General features: G+C 33.2%; 1 protein-coding gene across 1 annotated transcript in view; it reads left to right on the plus strand.

Annotated features, from left to right (window-relative positions):
• The window catches only part of DMD (dystrophin), a 1,809,438-nt gene that overhangs the window by 522,693 nt on the left and 1,265,881 nt on the right, over window positions 1-20,864 (plus strand). The window lies entirely within an intron of this gene.

The following is a 20,864-nucleotide window of genomic DNA, read 5'->3' on the forward strand; positions in this document are numbered from 1 at the left end:
TGCAAAATTCATTGTGCATGCTGATAATTTTAGAGTAACTGTTAACCTGATAAAGAGTATAAAATTTTTGAAGTAGAGAGAGAAAAAATAAACATAAACTATCAAAATAAAATAATCCAAATGGAAACTGAGGCTTAAGAACACTAGTTGAATTGGCCAAGGAGAGTAAGCCACTACATTAACACAGGACTTTGACTTTTCTGCATCTCTCCAGACCAAAGCCATTACTGTGTATGAAATAAGATGTCAATTGCAAGTTAATATTCTTGTAAGTTTAAACAAATTCACCATTTTATAAATAAGAGTTATACAGTGTAGTACCTCAGAAATACTACCTCAAGTGATAGACTCTAAATAGCACAATAAATTAAAAATATTAATATAAATGTGTTAAACTAGACTCATGGCTTATATTAGCATGCACAGTTATTGTATAGTTAGGTTATGTCTATGTTAGGTACATAATTTTATATGTTATTTATCTTCTGAATTAAAGTTACAGTAAAGAACTATAGTCACAATTCAATTTGATGTCAAATATATAAACTTTAAAGTAACATTACCTTTCTTATAGTAATATACTGTATCAAATTTTTCTATTGGAAATGTAGCACAATCTTCTGGAGATGTTATTGATGGTAAATATATTAATAATGATAGATTTTCCATAAATGTTAGATACAAACACAAAATTGAGTCTGATGCATTATTGGAAGGTGCAGTTTTATTACGTAATTTTATTAGTAAAATTAGAATAAATATACCTCATTTTTGATGTCAGACAAAGTAACTTATTTCACTCAAATTAATATTCTCTTTCTTGGAATGATACTATTTGAAACATGATTTTATTTGATAGAACTATTTTGGAACAATCTGTTACAATTGTGAATAAAAACATTAAGCAAAGCTTATCTTTTCTTAGTCTAATGGAAATTATTATGAATATCAGTTATTTTGTTGTGTGATAACAGATTTTCTGAGGCCCGTTGAGGCATACAAGTCTAGATTTTTACAACAAAGTACCTCTAATCCTTATAACAACCAAACAGACTAAAATTTGTCAGGCAACTTCCCTGAGTTCCCATAAAATTAAGAACAAGGATTCCAACATCAAAGTATAGTTATAATTATTAAATTAACAAAGAGATCTGTTGATGTTGTCTTTTTTAGGTGAAGTATTATTATATTGGTTTCTTTTTATAATTTGTTTTTAATGAGAACTCCCTAATAATGACAAGGGTTCAGGAAAATTAGAATTCCATACACTTACTGGGAGTCAATAAAGAAACAAGTTTTATTTTGGATACATTGAATTGGTATTTCTTTCATTCAATAAACATTTATCTAGTGCCTCTCATGTGCTAGACAACACAAAACGTGAAAGAACATTGGTGAATCCATAGCAATCATACAAAAGACGTGATATTTGATAAATATAACTCATACAATGAAAAGAAAAAAAAGTACAAGAATTTATACACAGCAATTTGACCTCCGTTTGTAACATGACAATAAAAAGTGTAATTTTCTCCAATCTAAATTTGCTTTCAAAATATGGAACACCAGCTGGAAGGGAGCTCAGATGGCTTCTGCAGTGGGGTTGGTAATATCCTTCTGAGCATGCCCACAACAACTGGTTGAAATAATTGAATCACTCGCACCATCTGTGAATCATTTTGATTCTTCAGTGATTACTTAAGAGTCTCATTGTATGGAACGTATTCTTAGAACACATGAATAAAATTAATTCAAGTGTATAGCTTTCCTAACTTTGATTTTCATGAACTTAAAAAAAGGGTTACAGTGTTTTCAAGTTTGCTAAGTTCTCAGATATTTCTTCTGCCCTTTTTTATGAGGCAATGGCTTTTGAAACCTTCAAGTGTGTTTGAAATTTAGTTTTATTCTTACTGATACAAATGCATTTATTCACAGAGACTTCATTTACAACATAATTTTGCTTAAAAATTCTGTAATTTCTACCTTTTTATTTCTTTAATCTCTGAGTGTAATACTCAATAAGTAATAGTTATCTACTAGAGAACTAAATGAAAGTCCAAGCTGATTGCATTCTCAAATTTAACACCATATGCTATAATCATGAGCAATTTTTTTAATATTTTATTTTATATTGGAGTATAGTTGATTAACAGTGTTGTGTTAATTTCAGGTGTACAGAAAAGTGATTCAGTTATGCATGTACATGTATCTACTCTTTTTCAAATTCTTTTCCCACTTAGGTTGTTACATAATATTGAGCAGAGTTCTCTGTGCTATACAGTAGGTCCTTGTTGGTTATCCATTTAAAATACAGCATTTTAAATATAGCAGTACATGTCATGGTGACTAATCCATGGATAAAAGGTGCATGGCTAAAATGAAAAACAAGAGTCCATATCTGTGCAAATTTAAGATGTTTAGATTAATTCATAACTTAGAGGCATTATTAGCTGGGTAGCTGGATAGCAATACATGGGCACTTTTGCCAAGATAAATCAACTGAGAATTTTTCCAGAAGATCCTTGCAAATAGTTTTCCATAATAGTTACTACATTTTTATCTAATAGAATGTCTGGGTGGCAAAATATAAATAAATGAATTATTTAAGAAATACAGTAATCTGTATTGTTCACAACTCCCTTTATGATCTATACAAAATTCACTTTCTGTACTGCGATTAGTATCTACACTATCACAAGTATACATGAAACATATGAATATGATTCACACTGTATTTTAGTTGCTAGCCACATATATAGATACACTTCACTGTTTTCTGTGGGGAAAATTATTTTGAGAGATCTCTCCCCTTTCAAATATTGGCTTCCCTAGTGGACAACAGCCTAGTTAATGCACTGCCACAAAGACCTCCTCTTCTTCAAACTTGTCAAAATGCTTTCCACTTCAGAGTCTTTGCAATCGTACTTCCCTTTTCTTGTGACTTTCTTTTTTTAATTTTTGAGTTTTATTTAATTTATTTTTTTTATACAGCAGGTTCTTATTAGTCATCAATTTTATACACATCAGTATATACATGTCAATCCCAATCGCCCAATTTATCCCACCACCACCACCACCGCCCCCACCACTTTCCCCCCTTGGTGTCCATATGTTTGTTCTCCACATCTGTGTCTCAATTTCTGCCCGGCAACCCGGTTCATCTGTACCATTTCTCTAGGTTCCACATATATGCATTAATATATGATATTTTTCTCTTTCTGACTTACTTCACTCTGTATGACAGGCTCTAGATCCATCCACGTCTCAACAAATGACCAAATTTCATTCTTTTTTATGGCTGAGTACTATTCCATTGCATATATGTACCACTTCTTCTTTATCCATTCATCTGTCGATGGGCATTTAGGTTGCTTCCATGACCTGGCTATCGTAAATAGTGCTGAAGTGAACATTGGGGTGCATGTGTCTTTTTGAATTATGGTTTTCTCTGGGTATATGCCCAGTGGTGGGATTGCTGGATCATATGGTAATTCTATTTTTAGTTTTATAAGGAGCCTCCATACTGTTCTCCATAGTGGCTGTATTAATTTACATTCCCACCAACAGGGCAAGAGGGTTCCCTTTTCTCCGCACCCTCTCCAGCATTTGTTGTTTGTAGATTTTTCAATGTTGCCCGTTCTAACTGGTGTGAGGTGATACCTCATTGTACTTTTGATTTCCATTTCTCTAATAATTAGTGATGCTGAGCAGCTTTTCATGTGCTTCTTGGCCATCTGTATATCCTTTTTGGAGAAATGTCTATTTAGGTCTTCTGCCCATTTATGGATTGGGTTGTTTGTTTTTTGAATACTGACCTGCATGAGCGTTTCTATATTTTGGAGATTAATCCTTTGCATGCTGATTCATTTGCAAATATTTTCTCTCATTCTGAGGGTTGTCTTTTGGTCTTGTTTATGGTTTCCTTTGCTGTGCAAAAGCTTTGAAGTTTCATTAGGTCCCATTTGTTTATTTTTGTTTTTATTTCCATTACTCTAGGAGGTGGATCAAAAAAGATGTTGCTGTGATTTATGTCAAAGAGTTTTCTTCCTATGTTTTCCTCTAAGAGTTTTATAGTGTCTGGTCTTACATTTAGGTCTCAAATCCATTTTGAGTTTATTTTTGGGTATGGTGTTAGGGGGTGTTCTAATTTCATTCTTTTACATGCAGCTGTCCAGTTTTCCCAGTACCACTTATTGAAGAGACTGTCTTTTCTCCGTTGTATATCCTTGCCTCCTTTGTCATAGACTAGCTGGCCATAGGTGTGTGGGTTTACCTCTGGGCTTTCTCTCTTGTTCCATTGATCTATATTTCTATGTTTGTGCCAGTACCATATTGTCTTGATGACTGTAGCTTTGTGGTATAGTCTGAAGTCAGGGAGTCTGATTCCTCCAGCTCCGTTTTTTTCCCCTCAGTACTGCTTTGGCTATTTGGGGTCTTTTGTGTCTCCATACAAATTTTAAGAATTTTTGCTCTAGTTCTGTAAAAAATGCCATTGGTAATTTGATAGGGATTGCATTGAATCTGTAGATTGCTTTGGGTAGTATAGTCATTTTCACAATATTGATTCTTCCAATCCAAGAACATGGTATATCTCTCCATCTGCTGATATCATCTTTAATTTCTTTGATCAGTGTCTTATAGTTTTCTGCATACAGGTCTTTTGTCTCCCTAGGTAGGTTTATTCCTAGATATTCTGTTCTTTTTGTTGTAATGGTAAATAGGAGTGTTTCCTTAATTTCTCTTTCAGATTTTTCATCATTAGTGTATAGAAATGCAAGAGATTTCTGTGCATTAATTTTGTATCCTGCAACTTTACCAAATTCATTGATTAGCTCTAGTAGTTTTCTGGTGGCATCTTTGGGATTCTCTGTGTATAGTATCATGTCATCTGCAGACAGTGACAGTTTTACTTCTTCTTTTCCAATTTGTATTTCTTTTATTTCTTTTTCTTCTCCGATTGCCGTGGCTAGGACTTCCAAAACTATATTGAATAAGAGTGGTGAGAGTGGACATCCTTGTCTTGTTCCTGATCTTAGAGGAAATGATTTCAGTTCTTCACCATTGAGAATGATGTTTGCTGTGAGTTTGTCATATATGGCCTTTATTATGTTGAGGTAGGTTCCCTCTGTGCCCACTTTCTGGAGCGTTTTCATCATAGATGGGTGTTGAATTTTGTCAAAAGCTTTTTCTGCATCTATTGAGATGATCATATGGTTTTTATTCTTCCGTTTGTTAATATGGTGTATCACATTGATTGATTTGCATATACTGAAGAATCCTTGCATCCCTGGGATAAATCCCACTTGATCATGGTGTATGATCCTTTTAATGTGTTGTTGGATTCTGTTTGCTAGTATTTTGTTGAGGATTTTTGCATCTATATTCATCAGTGATACTGGTCTGTAATTTTCTTTTTTTGTAGTATCTTTGTCTGGTTTTGGTATCAGGGTGATGGTGGCCTCATAGAATGAGTTTGGGAGTGTTCCTTCCTCTGCAGTTTTTTGGAAGAGTTTGAGAAGGATGGGTGTTAGCTCTTCTCTAAATGTTTGATATAATTCACCTGTGAAGCCATGTGGGTCCTGGACTTTTGTTTGTTCGAAGATTTTTAAAAAAATTTTCTTTCTTTATTTATTTTTGGCTGTGTTGGGTCTTCGTTTCTGTGCATGGGCTTTCTCTAGTTGTGGTGAGCAGGGGCCACTCTTCATCGTGGTACATGGGCCTCTCACTGTCGCGGCCTCTCTTGTTGGGGAGTACAAGCTCCAGACACGCAGGCTCAGTAGTTGTGGCTCATGGGCCTAGTTGCTCCGCAGCATGTGGGATCTTCCCAGACCAGGGCTCGAACCCATGTCCCCTGCATTGGCAGGCAGATTCTCAACCACAGCACCACCAGGGAAACCCTGTCTTGGAAGATTTTTAATCACAGTTTTAGTTTCATTACTTGTGATTGGTCAGTTCATATTTTCTATTTCTTCCTGGTTCAGTCTTGAAGGTTATACCTTCCTAAAAATTTGTCCATTTCTTCCAGGTTGTCCATTTTATTGGCATAGAGTTGCTTACAGTAGTCTCTTAGGATGCTTTGTATTTCTGTGGTGTCTGTTGTAACTTCTTTTTCATTTCTAATTTTATTAATTTGAGTCCTCTCCCTCTTTTTCTTGATGAGTCTGGCTAATGGTTTATCAATTTTGTTTATCTTCTCAAAGAATCAACTTTTAGTTTTATTGATCTTTGCTATTGTTTTCTTTGTTTCTATTTCATTTATTTCTGCTCTGATCTTTATGATTTCTTTCCTTCTGCTAACTTTGGGTTTTGTTTGTTCTTCTTTCTCTAGTTCCTTTAGGTGTAAGGTCAGGTTGTTTATTTGAGTTTTTCTTGTTTCTTGAGGTAGGCTCGTATAGGTATAAACTTCCCTCTTAGAACTGCTTTTGCTGCATCCCATAGGTTTTGGATCATCGTGTTTTCATTGTCATTTGTCTCTAGGTATTTTTTGATTTCCTCTTTGATTTCTTCAGTGATCTCTTGGTTATTTAGTAACGTATTGTTAATTAATTGTTTAGCCTCCATGTGTTTGTGTTTTTTACATTTTTTTCCCTGTAATTAATTTCTAATCTCATAGCGTTGTGGTCAGAAAAGATGCTTGATACGATTTCAGTTTTCTTACGTTTACTGAGACTTGAATTGTGACCCAAGATGTGATCTATCCTGGAAATGTTCTGTGCACACTTGAGAAGAAAGTGTATTCTGTTGGTTTTGGATGTAATGTCCTATAAATATCAATTAAATCTGTCTGGTCTATTGTGTCATTTAAAGCGTGTGTTTCCTTATTTATTTTCATTTTGGATGATCTGTCCATTGGTGTAAGTGAGGTGTTAAAGTCCCCCACTATTATTGTGTTACTGTCGATTTCCTCTTTTATAGCTGTTAGCAGTTGCCTTATGTATTGAGGTGCTCCTATGTTGGGTGCATATATATTTATAATTGTTATGTCTTCTTCTTGGATTGATCCCTGGAGCATTATGTAGTGTCCTTCCTTGTCTCTTGTAACATTCTTTATTTTAAAGTCTATTTTATCTGATAATGAGTATTGCTCTTCCAGCTTTCTTTTGATTTCCATTTGCATGGAATATCTTTTTCAATCCCCTCCCTTTCAGCCTGTATGTGTCCCTAGGTCTGAAGTGGGTCTCTTGCAGACCGCATATATATGGGTCTTGTTTTTGTATCCTTTCAGCAAGCCTGTGTCTTTTGGCTGGACCGTTTAATGCATTCACATTTAAGGTAATTATCGATATGTATGTTCCTATGATTGTTTTGGGTTTGTCTTTGTAGGTCCTTTTCTTCTCTTGTGTTTCCCACTTAGAGAAGTTCCTTTAGCATGTGTTGTATGTAGAGCTGGTTTGGTGGTGCTGAATTCTCTTAGCTTTTGCTTGTCTGTAAAGCTTTTGATTTCTCCATTGAATCTGAATGACATCCTTGCCGGGTAGAGTAATCTTGGTTGTAGGTTCTTCCCTTTCATCACTTTAAGTATATCATGCCATTCCCTTCTGGCTTGTAGAGTCTGCTGAGCAATCAGCTGTTAACCTTATGGGAGTTCCCTTGTATGTTATTTGCCTTTTTTCCCTTGCTGCTTTCAATAGTTTGTCTTTAATTTTTGCCAGCCAACTTGATTACTGTGTGTCTTGGTGTGTTTCTCCTGGGGTTTGTCCTGTATAGGACTCTCTGTGCTTCCTGGACTTGGGTGGCTATTTCCTTTCCCATGTTAGGGAAGTTTTTGACTATAATCTCTTCAAATATTTCCTCTGGTCCTTTCTCTCTTCTCCTTCTGGTGCCCCTATAATGTGAATGTTGTTGCGTTTAATGTTATCCCAGAGGTCTCTTAGGCTGTCTTCATTTGTTTTCATTATTTTTGCTTTATTCTGTTCCACAGCAGTGAATTCCACCATTCTGTCTTCCAGGTCACTTATCTGTTCTTCTGCTTCAGTTATTCTGCTATTGTTTCCTTCTAGTGTAGTTTTCATTTCAGTTATCGTATTGTTCATCTCTGTTTGCTTGTTCTTTAATTCTTCTAGGTCTTTTTTTAACATTTCTTGCATCTTCTCAATCTTTGCCTCCATTCTTTTTCCGAGGTCCTGGATCATCTTCACTATCATTATTCTGAATTCTTTTTCTGGAAGGTTTCCTAGCTCTATCCACTTCATTTAGTTGTTTTTCTGGGGTTTTCTCTTGTTCCTTCATCTGGTCCATAGCCCTCTGCCTTTTCCTCTTGTCTATCTTTCTGTGAATGTGGTTTTTGTTCCACAGGTTGCAGGATTGTAGTTCTCCTTGCTTCTGCTCTCTGCCCTCTGGTCTCTTGTGACTTTCTTTCTGGGTCTTTGTCTGCTTGTCTCCTGTCATGTTTCAAGATGCTGAACAAATGCATCCTTCAGCATCCTGTATGATGTTTTTCATAACATTCCCTTCATCCCCTCCATCATGCTCTCCAACTTTAGCCAGGTATTTCCTTTATAGCACTTACCACTATTTTAAAATATTTTGTTTGCTTTCTTGTTTATAATCTGTCTTCTACCAGTAGAATGTAGTCTCCATGAGGGCAGAGAGTTTGTCTTACTAAATACTATTTTCCTAATATATAGATGCTACCACAGAGTAGGTACTCAATAAAAATATGTTTAGTAAATGAATGGATGGATGGATGTATAGCCTCTTCTTATGTGATTCCATATAGTTCAGAGCTGTTGGTTCTGCATTCTTACACCAGTGGTGCCCCAGTGCCAGTCTGCCAGTATCTGAAAGTTTTCACTGGTCTGTAGAAAAGGGAAAAAAAGTAAGAGCAAATGTGTTGCAGTTTTCATAGAGCTAAATTTGTTCAAAAATTCTTTCTTTCTTCTGAAAGTATAGCTTTCTACAGTTTGTTGTTGGGCGGGGGCAGCATTAAAATGCCCTTTCTTTTTTCCCTTTTTATTATTTCCTTACAATGTCTTTTACTACAAAAATAAAGTAAGATTGTGAGGTTCCCTGACATTTTTGGTAATGTTTTATTGACCCATGAAATACAAAGTTTGGGAACCATCAATTTGGAGAAACTTACTCACATGAAGGAGCACCATTCTTGCCAAGTTTTTTTGTTGGTTGCTTGAAGTTTTGAGAATGAGGAAAGGAAAGCTCTAAAAATCAGTGATTCTCTCCCATTTTATGGCCCTCCAGGCAATGAATATTGGCCCACAAGCATTATCTCCTGGAATGAGATTCTGGAATTTGTTTTGTCATGTGTGAAAAACAAATACAAGAACAAATATGCAAAAAGAGTGGAATTAGGGTATTACAACACCTGCTTAATATATTTTTAAAATATACATTGACATATAATAAATGTACCAATACATTATTTGTTTTCTTATAAATGTTTTCATCCTCTGGATTTAAATCCTTCTTTTGTTTGTTTCAAAAATATGTAGAACCCATAATAGCACCAGTTGCTTTAACACAGAAGTGTTACCTTTCCTATGCTTCATCAAAATTTAAAACTGAAAGCATGAAGATTCCAAATTGGAAAGATACACTGCTTTTTTTTTTTAACATCTTTATTGGAGTATAATTGCTTTACAATGGCGTGTTAGTTTCTGCTTTATAGCAAAGTGAATCAGTTATACATATACGTATGTTCCCATATCTCTTCCCTCTTGCATCTCCCTCCCTCTCACCCTCCCTATCCCACCCCTCTAGGTGGTCACAAACCACCGAGTTGATCTCCCTGTGCTATGTGGCTGCTTCCCACTAGCTATCTATTTTACGTTTGGTAGTGTATATATGGCCATGTCACTCTCTCGCTTTGTCACACCTTACCCTTCCCCCGCCCCATATCCTCAAGTCCATTCTCTAGTAGGTCTGTGTCTTTATTCCCATCTTACCCCTAGGTTCTTCATGACTTTTTTTTTTCTTAGATTCCATATATATGTGTTAGCATGCGGTATTTGTTTTTCTCTTTCTGACTTACTTCATTCTGTAGGACAGACTCTAGGTCCATCCACCTCACTACAAATAACTCAATTTCATTTCTTTTTATGGCTGAGTAATATTCCATTGTATATATGTGCCACATCTTCTTTATCCATTCATCTGTTGATGGACACTTAGGTTGCTTCCATGTCCTGGCTATTGTAAATAGAGCTGCAATGAACATATTGGTACATGACTCTTTTTGAATTATGGCAATATACACACTTCTCTTATATTCTTCATTTCCAAATGAATAGTCATGACAAATACTTTTGTAATTTTCAGACTGCTTTATATTTATGATTTTAGTTAATTCTTATGCTTAAAATAATTGGTTTGGATACAAAAAGTAAGCAAATCAATATTCTTAAAAGTTTTGAGGAGTGAAAAATTAGTATAGGTTTTCTGAATTTGGCAAAACACTTTATTTCTGTTGCAGTTGCTTTTAAACAGGGTTTTAAGAAATAGAAGGTATGTTAAGACTTCACTTAATTATCCTTTTAAAGTATATGATCTAAAACAAATTTAAAACTGTGTGAATATGGTTTCTTCGAGTTAAAAGTTGAAAATGTGCTGGGCAGAGCAGTTCAGTTTTATGTTGGAATTCTTGCCATGGGAAAATACAGTGATAATTATTTTCTGGAACATTGACAGGGAACAAGCTATTTCAGGCGAAACTATCTTGATGGTAAAGTGGAGCACATTAAGCCCAAGGTATCATTAAACTCACAAAACTCTAAGAAAGAACTGAGCATAGTCTTTGGTAAGAAAAAAATAGTTTTGTTCAGTGGCGATCATCTTTTACAAAGTTATTTATGACTTGGCAAAGTATATTATTTTAGAAAAATTACATTAAACGTAATAGTTTCTACACTCACAGCAGCACCTAATTTATTCGGAGGTCAGATGGACAGCGTTATGAATTACCTGGAACACAGCCAAGAATCAGAAATGCTATAGAGCAAAAGGCCTCCGGATTCTCTAAGTTGATTTGATAAAGTTCATAAAGTCCATAGCTTACTTAAATTTCTTTATGAGAGGGCTATTCAGGTTCTTTTTTGAAAGTTGTTTTTTTTAATTTCACTGATTTTAGAGATAATTCTAATAAACTTATTATCTTGTTTTTCTGCCCTGAGTAGAAGCTAGAAAGAAAAGGAAAAGGAGTAAATGACAGAAATGTGATATAATAGCTACAGCTTGGAAGTGAGTCAAAAAAGGGCCTGTATAGAAGAATATAGGGACATATGGCCTTGAAAAACTGTTTAGTACAGGGCAACAGAAATGAGAGAGACAGAGAGAGAGAGAATGAGAGAGAGATTATTTGGGTTTATTACTGTTTATTTGATTTGATTTATACTTAGCCTGGACAATTTGATTATTTTACCAGTTTATTCCCAAATAAAATTAGGTTAAAACTATTAATATCTCATCAACTAAATGTGAAATTGTTTAACGCATAATGGCATATGGCATATTAGCTTCCTAAATCACAAAATACTGCTGCCAGCTAATTTATATATCTGTATCTATTATCTATGCTGTGTGCATGTGCATATATACATGTAGCTATATGTGTTTCCATATATACGTATAAACTTACATGCATATATTATAAATATTTGCATACATAAATTTCCTTTGTAAAATACATGTTTGCCTTTGAAAAAAAATGCCTGCTAAATTCATTAAGATGATAATTTTTATAGGTTACTCTCCATCTTTCGATCATGTTCCAAAAGTTCTGTTTTGTAACTCCCCACTTTTTATTACAGACATATAAAGTAATTGTGAATATTAAAAAGGAGACTAGAATGTGGGGTAATTGTCAAACTCATGTAATTTGGAATTAGGCCATATAATTTTGTAAATAATATTATTATTATATCTCAGGGTTATCAGTGCCTGTTCAGATTCAGGGCATTTACATAAAGGTAGTCTCATATGTCAGGCCAAAGAAATAGGAAACTTTTTCAGCTTATCTAAAGCAATATAGAATGCATGGGAAGAATTGACATAGTCATTTCAAAATTGCAAAAAAAAAAAAAAAGTCTGCCGTAATTCTAACGTTACTAAATATCTGCTTTGTCTATAGTATTTTTCTCATTAGTTATTTTTATTTTAATTAGTCGTTTGAAATTGAACTCAAGATCAGTCAAAAAAAATCTTACGTAAGAGCAGAGTTTTCCATTTACTGTTAAGGTTCCTCATTCACCTTCAGGAACCTCAAGCACCTAAAAATAGTTCTGTTCATGTGCAGAATCAGCCGCCAGTCATTGCAAGACCCCTTCAGTCAGTTAGGTGTGCAGTGAAGGCCATCAATGTTGTCTTAGGTGATAATGTGAAATTCTTTCAAAATGCATTAATCCTGCTTTCTTAAGCTTTTTGTCTTGGTCTATGCTTCTGTACGGTTCAGTCAATTGATAGTATATACTTTTCTACAGCTTTGATTGAATTGAAAACAGCCTGTGATGGTCAAGCCAATTAGAAGGGGCCATGACTCCTAATAAACAGGTTACATAAAAATTTTATTTACCACTGAAAACTCTATCTTTTTGCTTCTACTATTTAACACTAGTTCAGAGTTCTATATAGTTATTTTAAATGTAATATCAATACAATATCAGTTTAACAGTTCAATCAATACAAAAGTATATTAAAAAAAAATGAGTACTCTTCATTTCTCCCTCCTGCCAATTTCACTCCCTCTGAAATAAGAAATGTTTACAAGTTAGCATTATCTTTCATACTATATGCTTCTTAACCATGATATTATACATAGATAGATAGACAGATAATGCTTTGCCTCTTCTTTAAAATATTGCCTCAGTCTGTGTATGATATTTAAATAAAACAATCTTTCACAGACGTTTTTCCAGGCAATACGTACATATCTGATGCATCCTTTTTAATAGCTTTAGGAAATAAACCAAAATTTATTCCATCATTTCTCTACATTTCTGGATTATTATATTATAAAAAGAGGTGATCTGTAAAATCTCTATTTTTTATCCTTTTAAAGTTTCTATGGATATATGATCTTTTTTTTGACGTCCCTGTAACATAAAAGAAGAATATGCTTTTTACATTTTGTACAAACATGGATTAAATTTAGTTTATTGTTTAAAAAAAACTCTATTCTTATTTTTCTTTGTTTGCTTGTTTTGGTTCGATTTTGGGGTTTTCTGATCCAAAAATTCTGGAAGAGCTGTATGGAAGCTACCATTTATAGCTGTGATTTTATCATATTCTCCTTTTATTTCTAGTAATTTTTACCCTGTGTAAAATGCAGACAAATGTTTGGGGCATAGCAATTAATGACTTATTTATTTTGAAAAAAATGTGACTTATTACAATGGTTATCTGGACCCATTTGCCCTGGAATTATGTTTCATTTGATATTACTAATTTGACTCTAACTTTTTACAAATTATTTTCATGATGTAACATCACCTTTCATTACATTATATGACATTGTATCCTTGTTTTTTAATGACTCTCCTGAGCAGCTTATAGATGGATTGTGTATTTTAAACCAATCTGACAGTATTTCATCTTTTAGTGGGGAAATTTAACCAACTTCATTATTGTTATGATAACTCTTATAGCTGTATAGTTGTATAAATTCCTTCTATCATATTTTATGGTTATTTGCTCGTGTCCTTTGTTCATAATTTTGTAATTCACCATCCTTATTGAATACTACTGCATCCCTCCCCATACTGCTGATATTTTTGAAGTTGCACTCTACATGTCTATTTTACTAGCACTTAGTTTCCTATTTTTAATAATTTTAACCCTATATCTCTGTAGTTTTACACCAAAATTAAATGAGAACATTGCTCTCCCCACCAACATGATTTGTTCAGCAACTCCTCATTCTTTTCAAGCCAAGAAAAAGTCCTTTAAAAACTAATAATATATAATTTTTGTCCCTAACTACTGTTGTTTCCCCTCATAGTATCTAGTTCAAGAAGTCATATTATCACTTAGATTACACTTAAACTACCACTGTTGTATTAAATTTAACAGAAAAGCCTCACAGAGTTTATTGTTCATCAGTTTCTTTGTATTCTTTATTTCCTTCTGTTTAGAAATCTTTATTATACTTTATTTTTCATTTTGTTGGAATACTTGAGAAATTTTCTCATAAAAAATTACATAAGGATGTATACCCTTTTAATGTTTAAATTTTCAAAATGGTCTTTCTTTTGCTGTCATAATGATGGATTCTTTGAATAATAATAGCGCTCTTGAATCTCTCTCCTCTTCTGTTAATAGCCTATATAGGTTGTGGACTACTGTCTTCTAGTGTCCATTGTCTTTTAAATTTCACTGTCTTCGAGGTTCCGTTGTTGCCAGTGAGAAGTATGATGTTGGTCCAAATTTATAAATATATATATATATATATATATATATATATGTATATATATCTTTTAAATTTCACTGTCTTCGAGGTTCCGTTGTTGCCAGTGAGAAGTATGATGTTGGTCCAAATTTATAAATATATATATATATATATATATATATATATGTATATATACATGTACATATATATATATGTAAATATATGGTGGTCCAAGTTTGTATATATACACACAAAGAGAAATATATATATATTTCTCTTTGTCTCAAACTCTGTAAGGTACCCCCACCTCATTCCTCAGAATTCAAAATTTTCACTAGGATATTTTTCAATATGTTTCTAAATATGTGTCTTTATTCTTCAGCTCTTCTTGGTAACTGGGTAACATTTTTAACTTTTGCAAATCAATAATAGTTTTAGCTTAGGAGAGTTTTGTTTTAACATTATTTTAATTATTCTCTTCCATCTCTTGTCTTTTCTCATTCTGATATTTATATTCTTTACATATTAGATGTCCTAATTCTATCCTCCAGGTCTCTTATCTTTTCACTTATGATTTCAGTGTCTTTCTATTCTTCTCTGTGTTGTGGGATACTTCCTCTGGTTGATCATTTAGAACCCACTTTTTTTTTTTTTTAGCAATTACCATTGTCTTTTCCCAAATCATCTATTGAATTTTCTAAAACCGGGTATCAGGCTTTCTGTATTTTAGTGTTATCTTTTTCATGCTTCTCACTTTGATTTTTTATTAAATCTCTCTTCTGTTTCTTCTAGTATATTTCTTGCATGGACTCAGCTTTGTTTCCTTTCTTCAATCCCTTGTGTCTCCTGAAATGGCCTATGTTCTTTTTCTTGTGCTTAAATTAAAGGGTGTGAAAGCTCTTAGCATAAATGTAAGTCAGGTTTGAGGGTTATACTATATAGTGATGATTGAGAAGTAACAAAGATAATGGCATTTTTTTTTCTGTTGAAGAATGGCTTAACAAGTCAGAACCTCCCAGAATAAATATGTGTGGCAAAGCATCTTGATCTCAAGAATAAGAAGTGGGGGTTAAAGCTGTCCTCAGCCATTTAGTACAGCCACTGTCCAGTGGTGCCTGTATGAAGCAAAACAGCAGGTTCTTACTCCTTCCCGGGCCCAATAGATCCTCTTAAATCAATTATCTCCTACAAATGACCCCATATACACATCTGGAAATCACCAGATCCATAGTTTTCATCCCAGACTGTGCCAGAGATCATCTATCTTTCATAGACTACCAGTTCATGATCTTTTTCCACCTACACCTCTTTTTCTGTTATTTGAGTCCTTTATGCACATATTCTTCTAGATTCCAGTAGTTAGTCACTGTTGTTTTGAAGGTTGAGTCTACTTAACAGTGAGGGAGACAGAAAACATGTGTGTATGAGGTGATTTTCCTACCTCCACATTTCCATTTTGTTTGTATGTACACACACATGCATACAGATACATACATGCATAAATTAATAGCTTTCAACAGATTAATCATGCATATATAATTCCTGTACTTTGTAATAGGTGCTTTCATAAAGTAACTTCATCAGAGTCGATGAGGTTACGTAAAGATTGAGGCTATTGAATATGAAAACAAAATATGTTAGCAGTTCAGTAAAATCAATCTGCTGTAGTATAATGACAAATTGACTGAATTTTAAGTGTTTGACATCTTAAGTTGGATTTACTAGCCAGTCTAGATCACCTTCATGAGGAAAACTATCAATCTATTGATAGAAAAGCTACAACAAATATTTTCTGATAAATGTAATGCTGGTGTTAAACTTTTTCATAAATATTTTAGCTTTTGCATTATTGACTTTTCCTATTATAAAAAATGAATACCATGTTATATTTTTAATCTTATTAGAAACTAAAATTTTATTTGTATTTCCTTTTAAATAATTTAGATTTACATTTGAATAGTCACATGTGGGCAAGGACTACCATATTGAACAGTACAGTTATAGGCTTTTTCACTCTCACATTTCTAATAAAGAAAAAACCTCATTCAGAAACAGGATTATGGCACATGCACATTCATATATAATTACTTAGTTGCCACATTAAATAATATAGACATAAATGCCGGCCTGATTTTCTGAGATGCTTGAGAAGTGTAGCATAGAAATTAATACTATTGTAAGTCTGTTCTGCAAAGTCTACTCAAAGTGGAAGAGCCACAGGACAATAGAAATTAAGTGATATAGTGAGGTGACATATATTTGCAGAAGTTAAAGTAACTCCATACTTATTTTTTCTTGTGTTAATTTTGTTTTCACATCAAATTCCTTATATGTGTGTTCATTTTCACATGTGCACATATGAAAAACTTCCTATGCCAGGTATTCCCAAGCTGGTATCAGGATAGCTTGCTATTAAATGAATATATACTGGATATATAAATTAAAAGTTTTATGTGGACACTTTGGGAAGAGTTAGAGAGGATTAAAAAATTTCTTGACGGTAAGCCTTCTCAGACACTTCAATTTGCTAATAAGCATTGTGGACCTCCGTAAAGAGGCTAAAACTAATATCTGCTAAAACTATCTGTATAACAGTACTTCAAATAATGGCTTTTTTTTGTTCACATATTATGAGTTACATTAAAATCTGAGAGACAATTTAAGAGCCAGACACATATGTGTAACAGCATTTAGCTTGTGTGCATTAAATTGGAAAAAATGTTGTATAGTTAAATCAGAAATACCTTTTAAATCTGTACCAATGAAGATTACATTATGAAATGAAGAAAATATTCCTGTTTGAATTCTGGGAATTCCAAAATGGAAATTATGTTAGAGCTGTAGATCCCAGGAGTTCTAGCCAAATATTTATTTTAAAAAATTATCCTTTTAAGTTGATGGCTTCTTCATTTATTCAACAAATTTTTTGAATACCTACTATAGACTAGGTACTATGCATGAATCTTTGCTGCATTTATTTTACATTGTAAGGTACCTAGGGTATATAACCTTATCTGTTTAATTATCATGTTATTTTACTGGTAATTTCTTACGGAGTAGGCCATATATGTTGGTGCTGATGTGTTCGTGCTTTCCTTCGTGGGAATCAAAGGCTTTTCCTTTCGTTTCTCTCACAGTCCATACTTAGTGAGTAGAATTCTACCAAGTTACTACTTTATGTTAATGTATTGAAAATCCATATTAAAATGCAAATGTTATCCTGTGAAGGATAATACTTTAAACCACTATAAGCCATTAACACATTATCAAGATTCAGTTTATCAGTTTAATTAGATGGTAATTTAGCTTGGCCCTGAGGAATCAAGTAAATTGGATGATGTGGAAGGGAAGAATCAACATAAGGCAGATCAATGAACAGGTGCATCCATACCCTTTATACAGAACACTACACATACCTGGACTCCTGGAAGTAGGTTGTTCTTAAAGACTAATACATCCAGCTCCACCTGATTATCTCTTCCCTGCCAGCTCGCCTGGTACCAAAAATTCATTCTAATTTTAGAAAATAAATAATATAGATATAAAGGATGACTTTCTGCAATATTTTATACTGATTATTTTATGTATTTATTGTGTTTTATTCTTTTTGAACCAAAGGGGTAAATTATAAGCTTAATACAGTTTGTTGATGAACTACTTCATGATCATTCTAGGATTGATCCTCCCCTTTTTTTTTGTTACATAACTTCACATAGGCAGTTTTCTAGATGATGCAGTGAAGAGGGATGGAAATTCCTGAGAGAAAATGCTCTCGTCACGGTTTTCTTCATCTAAGATCATAACCAATTCATGTGATCTCATTAGGCTGATTATTTAAGGTCATTCTGCACAGTGACTTAATTAAAAGCACGCAAAGCCAAGTACTGTCAGAACGCTAGTATTGCCATGCCATTTATGTGTATCCAAAACTGTGAACAGGAAAGACTAAACCCCTACCTATCTCAGCTGTGTCATATTCTTGTTCATCGTATGTCATATAATTTGAGTCCTTTTTCTGTCTATGGATTAATGCAGTATTCTTTTTGCCAAATTTGATTATTTGATTTGCCTTTTTAGGTTTTAATTTCTATAAATGATCAAAGAGAAATAAATACAAATAGCTCAACTGTCCATCTTATTAGAAGGAAACTTAATTTTTTTCTCTGAAGACTTTTGAGACTAGGAGAGAAAGCTACCTGTCTTAGATAACTTAAGTCTTTCCCATTACCATATTATTTATGACCCATCAGAACCCATATAAAAACCTATAATCCTATTTGGGATTTATATACCATTGTATTATTATTTTAAATAATTTGTAATAATTAAGAATGCCATTTTGGAGAAAGATAAGATATAAATTAACATATTTTCATATGATAGCTCACTTTAAATTATTGATAAACAATCTTGTATTATTTTGCAGATTTGACATATCTTTGTCTTTATTAACACTAATGAAATAAAGAAAATTGTTCCATCACTGCATTACTTTTTTTGTCCAGGTATTTGGCTAATTTTTGTTAGTTAGACTTTGAATGTGTTGACCTATTTTCTGTATACCACATTTATGTTAGATACATAGGTATTTTAAAAAAGAATATCTCATAATGATATGGCATATAGTGCATTTTTCTTCTTGAGTTTTTTTGACCTCATAACTCATAAATGAGGCAGTAACCACAACTCATTTGAAACTTTTATATTGAGGAGAGAGAAGTCCTTTAAATCATGGAGGAAAACATTTTGTTTTAAAAACTTAGATATAATGCCTCATTTGTTTCAAAACAGGCTTGCCTTTATTTCATGCAGTTATGTGGCTCTTCAAGAATCAAATTTTAAGTAATAAAAAGAAAGTGATAACTGAAGTTTTAGAGAAACAGAAGTTTATTAAAAACTTTATGAGTGATACCTATGCCTTCTTACAGAGCTCAAAATTTGAAGCCAGTTTTCATCTCAACTTTAGGTATTACAAATCATAGTTTTGTCCCATAATGATCCTTTCTAAACTTCAATTGAGCTTTCAATTTGTTAATAAAAATAGGTACTTTGGGGCTTTCTTCCACATCTCTTGAGTTTCATTCCCAGAAAATGAGGATAGTGTATTCTTTTGGGTATATATCATTAGAAATGAATATGAACAGAGAGGAATAAAATGAAATAGTATGGCTACAGCACTTCCATGCTAATGATGCATGAATATCTCTAACGATATAAGGTGGTAAAGAACATTAACAAAAGCAAGTTGATTTTCAAAAGGTTGGACAGGATTTGTACACATCAGGATTCAGAAGGATATAATTATTCAAGGCAGAGTTAATGAAATTCAAATGAAAAGGCAAAATCTGAATATGAGTGCATGGATTTTGCATAAAGAAGAGAAAATGAACATGATACTTCCAATTACACTGATTTTTTAAATAACTGTCTGAAATTTTTATTAAACCAAACTGAAAGGCATTCAGTAGATATAGTTTATTCATTATAGACCTGCATGACTGTGTCAAAAGGACTGATATATTTTAAGGGGTATATAGTAACCTAGATCTCCAAATACCTGAGTGTCTCAGTTTACTTTTTGACAGCTTATTATAATATATGAAAATTATGATATATTTCTCTGTATTAAAAATTATTGTATCTATTAGAACTTTATAATAAATGAGAATATTCAAAATTTATAAAGCTGAACTTTCTAGAAAATGAGTTGACAGTTTCCCAATGGTATCAATGACTTATTTTGAAATATTCCATTTCTCATAAAAGTTCACAGGATCATCCCTTAGCTTGCCTTATTCACCTGGTATGCACCACTTCTCCTATCTGTGATGACTAGATACTATGTATCAAGGGAATAGAAGGAATGAAATCCTCCAACTCTAGCCCAAAATTCTAATATTATTTTAAATGTAAAATTAGAAGTACACGTAGATTACCATTCCATTGATCATGAAGGAATAGGTGTCATGTATTTGGTCAAGGTATACACACTAAATGAAACTTTGTTAAAAGGTATAATTGTGTGATATAAGTTAATCTGTGTAATTCTATGAATTTGTAGTATCATAAGTAGATGAGACATCTAAATTAGAATTATTTTGTTTTTATATTATCTAAGAAATGAGTACAAGAATCCTGGACCTGAATGACCAAAATGAAAGCATAAATGGACCAGCTTATATTTTAACTCATCTTTGTGTAGCTTCAGTCTGGGATCCTAAACACCTTTTAATTACATTACTGCAAAAATGAAGATGGTCTCGTCTTAAAGGCTGTGCAGTAATAAATGGCTGTGTTAGCATGCTTATCATCAGAACTCCCCAAGAGACCCTGCCACTGAAACCCTCAGCTGACCCCATCACCAGGCAGATGGCAGTTCATCAATTCAAAACAAAGTTACTGGAAAACTAATTTCAATTACAAGAGTTTTGCTGCTTATAGTATAGACAGAAGAGAGCAGAGGTCATTTATCTTTCTGAATTTGCACTCCAAATAGTATTTATTCCTTGTTCTTATAAGGAATAGGGAA

The sequence above is a fragment of the Lipotes vexillifer genome, unplaced genomic scaffold (assembly GCF_000442215.2).
Source record: "Lipotes vexillifer unplaced genomic scaffold, Lipotes_vexillifer_v1.1 scaffold207, whole genome shotgun sequence".
NCBI lineage: Eukaryota > Metazoa > Chordata > Mammalia > Artiodactyla > Lipotidae > Lipotes > Lipotes vexillifer.